Genomic DNA, 7,414 nt, shown 5'->3' with positions numbered 1-7,414 from the left:
CACTTCTGACTTCTATGGAAGAAGCATCTCTAATGCAAGGAAGGGTTTTGGTGACTGCACCCACTTCTAACTTCATGGACTTCCACAAGAAGATCCACATAAATTCCTATCTGAATTCTTGCAAATCTGTGATATTATTAAGACCAATGGAGTGGATCCTGAGGTCTACAGGCTAATGCTTTTTCCTTTTGCTGTTAGAGACAGAGCTAAGATATGGTTAGATTTTTAACCTAAGAAAAGCCTAGACTCTTGGAAAGAGTTAGTTAATGCATTCTTGGCCAAGTTCTTTCCACCTCAGAAGATGAGCAAGTTTAGGGTGGAATTTCAAACCTTCAGACAAAAAGAGGGTGAATCCCTCTATGAAGCTTGGGAAAGATACAAACAATTGATTAGGAGATGTCCTCCTGACATGCTCTCAGAATGGACTATCCTAGGTATCTTCTATGATGGTCTATCTGAGATGTCCAAGATGTCCAAGATGTCCTTGGACCATTCTGCTGGTGGATCACTCCACTTGAAGAAAACACCTGAAGAGGCACAAGAACTCATTGAAATAGTTGCAAACAACCAATTCATGTACACTTCTGAGAGAAACCCTATGAACAATGGGGTAGCTCAGAAGAAAGGAGTCTTGGAGGTTGACACTCTGAATGCCATATTGGCTCAGAATAAGATCTTGACCCAACAGGTCAATATGATCTCTCAGCATTTGACTGGAATGCAAACTATAGCTGGCAGCACTCAAGACACTTCCTATGAAGGAGATGCTTATGATCCAGATCAACCTGAGATGGAGGAGGTGAATTACATGGGAGAATACTATGGAAACACCTACAACCCCTCATGGAGGAATCACCTTAATCTTTCATGGAAAGATCAACAATAACCAAGGTGGAAAAAACCAAAATAGGTTCAATAACAGACCATTTCCACCTTCTTAGTAACAGATGGAGACTTCTAAGCAGAACCTCTCTGACTTAGCAATCATAGTCTCTAAACTCTCTAAGACTACTCACAGTTTCATAACAAAAACTAGGTCTTCCATCAGAAATCTGGAGGTATAAGTTGGTCATCTGAGTAAGAAAATCCCTGAGACCCCTTCCAACACTCTTCCTAGTAATACTGAAGTAAACCTAAGAAAAGAGTGTAAGACCATCACTGTAGAAGTGGAGGCCGAATCTAAAGGGGAGGCTTTGGCATTGAATGCTAGTAAGAGAGTCCCTACCAGGCGTTCAGTTCCCAAGGAGGAGCCATCATTGGCGTTGAACACTAGTAAGGGAGTCCCTACTGGGCGTTCAACGCCCAAAGAGGAGCCATCAGTGGTGTTGAACGCCAGCAGAGGAGTAGCTGGGCATTCAACACCCAAAGTGGCACAAAAGCTGGCATTGTACGCCAATAATGGGGCAGCTGGGCATTCAACGGCCACTAAAAACTTTCCTATTGAAGATCTGAAGGCAGCTAAGGCTCATGAGGAGACCATAGAGGTTTCCTTGAAGGCCTTGTTGCAAATTATGGACTATGAAGACCACTCCTCCTCTAATGAGGAAGAGGAAACCAGGAAAGAGCAAGTTGCTCGGTACCTAAGAATTCTCATGAAGTTAAATGCCAAGTTATTTGGAATAGAGACGTTGGAGGAAGAACCTCCAGTACTCACTAAGGAACTCAATGCCTTGGTTCAGAAGAAACTACCTTAGAAGCTGTCGGATTCTGGACGCTTCCTAATTCCCTGTACCATAGGCCCTATTACCTTTGAGAAGTCTCTGTGTGACCTAGGGTCAAGCATAAACCTCATGCCTCTCTCTGTAATGGAGATATTGGAAATCTTTGAGGTGCAAGCCGCAAGAATCTCACTAGAGATGGCAGATGGTGTGGAATTTATAACCACAAACTAACCGGCAAGTGCACCGGGTCGTACCAAGTAGTACCTCAGGTGAATGAGGGTCGAACCCACGAGGATTTATAGACTAAGGAGCAATGGTTAAGTGATTTACTTAGTTAGGCAAACAGAAAATGGTATTTGAAGGTTCAAAAGCATTAACAGTAATTTAGAATATTAGAAAGCAAGCAATAAACATGTTGTGAATAATATATGGAGAAACAGTAAAGGCTTCAGAGTTATCTTTTTTACGGATTGACTTTTCTTACTAACTATTTTAATCATGCAAGATTTAAATCATGGCAAACTGTATGTGACTAAACCCTAATTCCTTAGACCTTTTTAGTCTCCTCTAAAATTCATCAACCGCCAATTCCTTGGTCACTTAATTCCAATTAGAGGGTGAAGCTCAGTTCTAGTTTATATGCCACAGAAATCCTAATTACCCAAATATAAGAGGATTATATGTCACGTATCCCGTTAAGTCCAGATAATTAGAAATTTAGGAGAATATGTTTTCAAGCTGTTGTTCAAGTAAAGAGCTTTCCCAAGTTATAAAAGAACTCAATTAGAACAAAGGTCATACTTCCATTCCACCCAGATTCATAAAATAAAGAACGAAAACAATTCTTGAATTATAAATCAGTACATAAATTAAAATAGAAAAGTAATAGTATCAATCCATACAATAGACAGAGCTCCTAACCTTAACAGTAGAGGTTTAGTTCCTCATGGTTCAGAGAGAAAACTAGGATTATGAAAAACTGTAAATTGAGGAATGAGGTCCAAGAGAAGAGAAGAGCCCGAAGGGCTGATTCTTTTCCCTTTTATATCTAATCCTAATTAATGTAAATTATATTTCCTAAAACTAAATAATATATTTTCCTATTTTAAAATAAAAATTAAAGTTTAATAAAGAATCAATCAAACAATCCATGCGAGCCTTGTAAGCGTGGAGACCACTTGGCTTCACTAAGATCCACGCCTAACTTGGCAAAGAGTTGCGCCTTACTTGAGGGATGCAGTGAGGAAGGGCGTGTTGAGCTCATGTGTTGTGCCTTACTTGAAGATTTGTTGTGCCTTACTTGAGGGGTCAAGGCAATTGTTGCATGTTGTTGTTAATGTCTTGCGCCTAACTTGAGAAATCTCAAGTTAGGCGCAGCCTTGGCCGAACTCCTTGGATGCCTCTCTTTCATCATGGCGCCTAACTTGAGAATTCTCAAGTTAGGCGCAGTCTTGGCAACTTTGGTCAAAGGAGTATAGTCCATCTTGGCGCCTAAGTTGAGATGGACTATTATATATCGTTGGAAAGCTCTGGAAGTTATCTTTTTAACGCCACTGAAATCACATCCATTAGACTTCTGTAGCTCGAGTTATTCAGGTTTGAGAGCAAAGAGGTCATGATTGATAGTATCATTTGCCTTCTTCTCTTTTTTTGTGGAAACTCCATCAAATCCAGCCAAATGCTACATAAAACAAACAGAATTGCACACGACTCAAAGTAGCATCTATAGTGGCTAAAAGATAATTAATTCTTGATTAAACTTAACAAATTGAATGCAAATTCACTAGGAAAATATAGGAAAGATGCTCACGCATCACAACACCAAACTTGAATTGTTGCTTGTCTTCAAGCAACCAAAACTAACATAGGCTTAGGATGTGAATTTTCATGAGAGTGAAAGTTTCATTAAGCCCATGTTTCTTCTTAAAGTGGGGTTTACAACTGCAATCCTGAATATTTTTGGCATCTCACTATCCTTTGAATCAGGAGAATGTCACTGTTATTCGGAATTAGAATCCGGATAATATTATGAATTCTCTACTCTTTTATACTTCAGTTTAATCCTTGAACACAGCAGTTTTCTTTTCATTCTCTTTTCTTTGGTGATTTGCACCTTGAGCCTAGCCGTGACTTTAAATGTTTTGTTTCAAGCTTCACTTAACACAAAACACCACAAGCACTTAACTGGGAAACTCTCTTTAAGTTCTGATTTTTCTTTCAGTTACTCCCAGACAGTGGTGCTCAAAGACTTTGGCATACTCTGTTAAATGCATTTGATCTCGATTCTTAGTGCTCTATCTCAAGGATTACTTGACACATTCACACCACAAGCATATGACTAGGAAAACAACTCTTTGAGCTTTTAACCATGTTTGACCTCCCTAGTCATTAATGCTCAGGGCCTTGGACCTTGCTTTTATTTTTCTTTTGCTATTTCTTTTGCTTCAAGGATTAAGATTTCACAAACCTCAGAGAATTCATAATAGTTCTTTAAATTCCTATTCTTTATACATCAAGATCCCTTGGTTCAAATTCAAATATGCACTGTTCATGTCATGCATTCAGAATCACAGAAAATACCACCACATTTGGATAAATAAGACCATTCTTAAAAATAAACTCAATTTCTCATGCAATACATCTTTTTCTTTTTTCTTTTTGATTTCAAAATCAGTGAGGAACACATGAGACACTTTTCAGAATTAAAGCAAATAACAGAAATTTTCAAAATAGCAGAACTAAACTAGAACCTAGGAATTTAAATAATAAAGGATCATGAAATAAATAAAACAAAATAGCAGAAAACAGAAACATATTAAAGTAATGGCAAACTACTATAGAAGGTGAAAAGAACTAGACCACGTCAATCTCCCTGGTGGGATCTCTCTCCTCATGCTGTGCTCCGTATGGTCCTCTCAGGCGGCTGTAATCATGTCTCAGCTGAGAGATCTTCTGCCGCTGAAAGCCCTGAGCAGCTCTCATCTCATCAAGGGTGGTACAGAGATACGCCCAACGACTGTCCTGTATCACTCTTATCTCCTCCACAAACGCAGTGTACTGCTGCTAGTGGCTGTTGTTCGTGACCCTCATCTACTCAATGGAGGAGGTGAGCTGCTACCAGTATTCCTGAGGAGGACTGTGCTGTCCCTGAGGCAGTGGTGGCTGCCTGTTCTTCTCTATGCACCTTGCGATGTTCCCTGCGAGTCTCCATTCTCTTCTTTGTAATTGGTTTTTCAACAGGAATGGGGACATCATTCTCCACTTTTACCCCTGCTGCTTCACACAGACGATAAATCAGATGTGAAAATCCGAGCCTAGCATTCTTGTAGGGGCTGGCGGCAATCTCGTATATCTACTCTGGGATAATATCCTCCATCTCTACTAATTCTCCCTTCATGATGCTGTAAATCATGACAGCCCGATCCACAGTGCATTCGGACCGGTTGCTAGTTGGCATGATGGACCTTCGGATGAAATCCAACCATGCTCTAGCTAAGGGACTAGCTCATTACTCTTTAGGTGATTCGGCTTTCTCTCAGCACCTAGCTTCCACTGAGAACCAGGAATGCATAATGCTTCAATGACTAGATCTAGTTCCTGGTCCTTATCCATTTTCCTACTGTAACTAGGAGTTAGCTGAGGTGGATGCAGCAGGTGGAGGGCTTGTCTGACGCTTCTTGGGCTGAAGTCAATGACCTTGCCTCTTACATAGCTCTGGTAATTTTTCTCATTGACTCCCTTCATATCCTTTTATGTGAACCAGGGGTTTCTATAAAACTCTTGGATCATTAATTGCCCAACCTTTGTGTACGGGTTGCACAGAAAGTTCCACCCTCTGCTATTTATCTGAAACTGGATTTTCGGATAGTCATCCGGTTTCAATGCAAATCTCACTTCGGGAATGACGAAACGAGATTCCCTACACGATCTAGAAATTCACAAATTAGTTCTCGTTGAAAGTATAGCGTATAAACCAGCAAGGAATTCCTTTCGCAAAAAAGTTTTGGTTGTCACAAGTAACAAACCCCTAATAAAATTGATAACTGAAGTATTTAAACCTCGGGTCGACTCTCAAGGTATTGCAGGGAGGTGTTCTTATTATTGGTTATGAGTCATGTAAATTTGGGATTTGGATTGAGAAATAAGAAGAGTGAATTGCAAAAGAAACAAACTAACAATTATAAAAGCTTTTGGCAAGGTATGAGAGTTGGATTTCCCAAGATTAATCGTAATAGGTTGTTGTTTCTACTTAGTTAACCCTTACCGAATAAGGGAAAGTCAAGTAGTTGAGCTAACTTCTATTCACGAGTCCTAATCCTCTCCCTTGGGAAGGACTAGTTTTAGTGGCTAGAGAGATAGCCAACAACTTCCAATTACAAGAACGTATCCTTCTCAGTTGTGATGAAAATTATTCATTGCTCCCACTTAGTTAACCCTCAACGAATGAAAGAAAGTCAAGTGGACTAATCAATTTGATTCCTCAAGTCTTAGTCAACTCCTAAGGAAAGACTAGTTTTAGAGGGATCCAAATCAATCAGCAACTTCCAATTATCAATCAACAAAGGAGTTTGATAACTCAAGTGTCACCAATTACTAAACCAAAGCCAAGAGGAGAAAATCTAACTTAAAACATTAATTAATAACAAATAATAGAAGAAGTAATAAATATGAAATACCTCAATTTGCATTAAATAGAAAATCATCAAATCTAACATGGATAGTTTATAGCCAGATGGAATAAGAAGAAGAACAACAAGAAGAACACATAAATTAAAGGAACATTAAACCTGGAATTGGAAAGACGTTGAAAGAAGAAATCCTAAATCCTAAATCCTAAACCTAGAGAGAGGAGAGAGCCTCTCTCTCTCTAGAAAACTACATCTAAATCCTAAAATTGTGTGTATGAGAAGTGATGAATGATTCTTCCACTCTGTAGCCTCTAATATGTATTTTTTGGGCCAAGAATTGGGTCAAAAATAGCCCAGAAATCGCTGGGGACGATTTCTGATACGTACAGGTCGCGGCTCTATCATGCGTACACGTGGATTGAACTTTTGTGAGGTCACGCGTATGTGTAATCCACGCGTGCGCGTCACCTAACAGCATGGCAACTATGACAAATTATATATTGTTGCAAAGTCCCGGATGTTAGCTTTCCAACGCAACTAGAACCGCCTCATTTGGATCTCTGTAGCTCAAGTTATAATCGATTGAGTGCGAAGAGGTCAGGGCTGACAGCATTAGCAATTCCTTCAACTTCTTGTATTCTTTCCACTTTTGCATGCTTTCTTTCCATCCTCTAAGCCATTCCTGCCCTATAAAACCTGAAAACACTTGACACACATATCACGGCATCGAATGGTAATAAGAGAGGATTAAGATTAGCAAAGTTTAGGCCAAAGAAGTATGTTTTCAATCATAGCACAAAATTAGGAAGCAAAAATGTAAAACCATGCATTTTTGTATGAACAAGTATATGAAAGTTTGATAAAATCCACTCAATTGAGCACAAGATAAGCCATAAAATAGTGATTTATCAACCTCCCCACACTTAAACATTAGCATGGCCTCATGCTAAACTCAAGAGAAGCTATAAAAGAGTGAAGAGGAATGGTAGAATGTATGAAATGCAACCTATTTATATGAATGCAGCTAAATGCAAAATGATTCTACCTACTTGGTGAAAAGTGAATAAATCTTCCAAGAACAAATATAAACTGGATTTCACTAATTCAAATCACAAAATGAAGTAC

General features: G+C 39.2%; 1 non-coding gene across 1 annotated transcript; it reads right to left on the bottom strand.

The window, feature by feature from the left end:
- Positions 1–307: 307 nt before the first annotated feature.
- On the bottom strand, positions 308–411 carry LOC148550403 (small nucleolar RNA R71). Its single transcript, XR_015893681.1, has one exon. It is a non-coding gene; the product is annotated as a small nucleolar RNA R71 (small nucleolar RNA).
- Between the last annotated feature and the right edge of the window lie 7,003 nt (positions 412–7,414).

This window comes from Arachis ipaensis, chromosome B7 (genome assembly GCF_059453495.1).
Source record: "Arachis ipaensis isolate K30076 ecotype BB chromosome B7, ASM5945349v1, whole genome shotgun sequence".
Classification (NCBI taxonomy): domain Eukaryota; kingdom Viridiplantae; phylum Streptophyta; class Magnoliopsida; order Fabales; family Fabaceae; genus Arachis; species Arachis ipaensis.
Note: the sequence above shows the minus strand (reverse complement) of the source record. Positions and strands in the feature narration are given on the sequence as shown.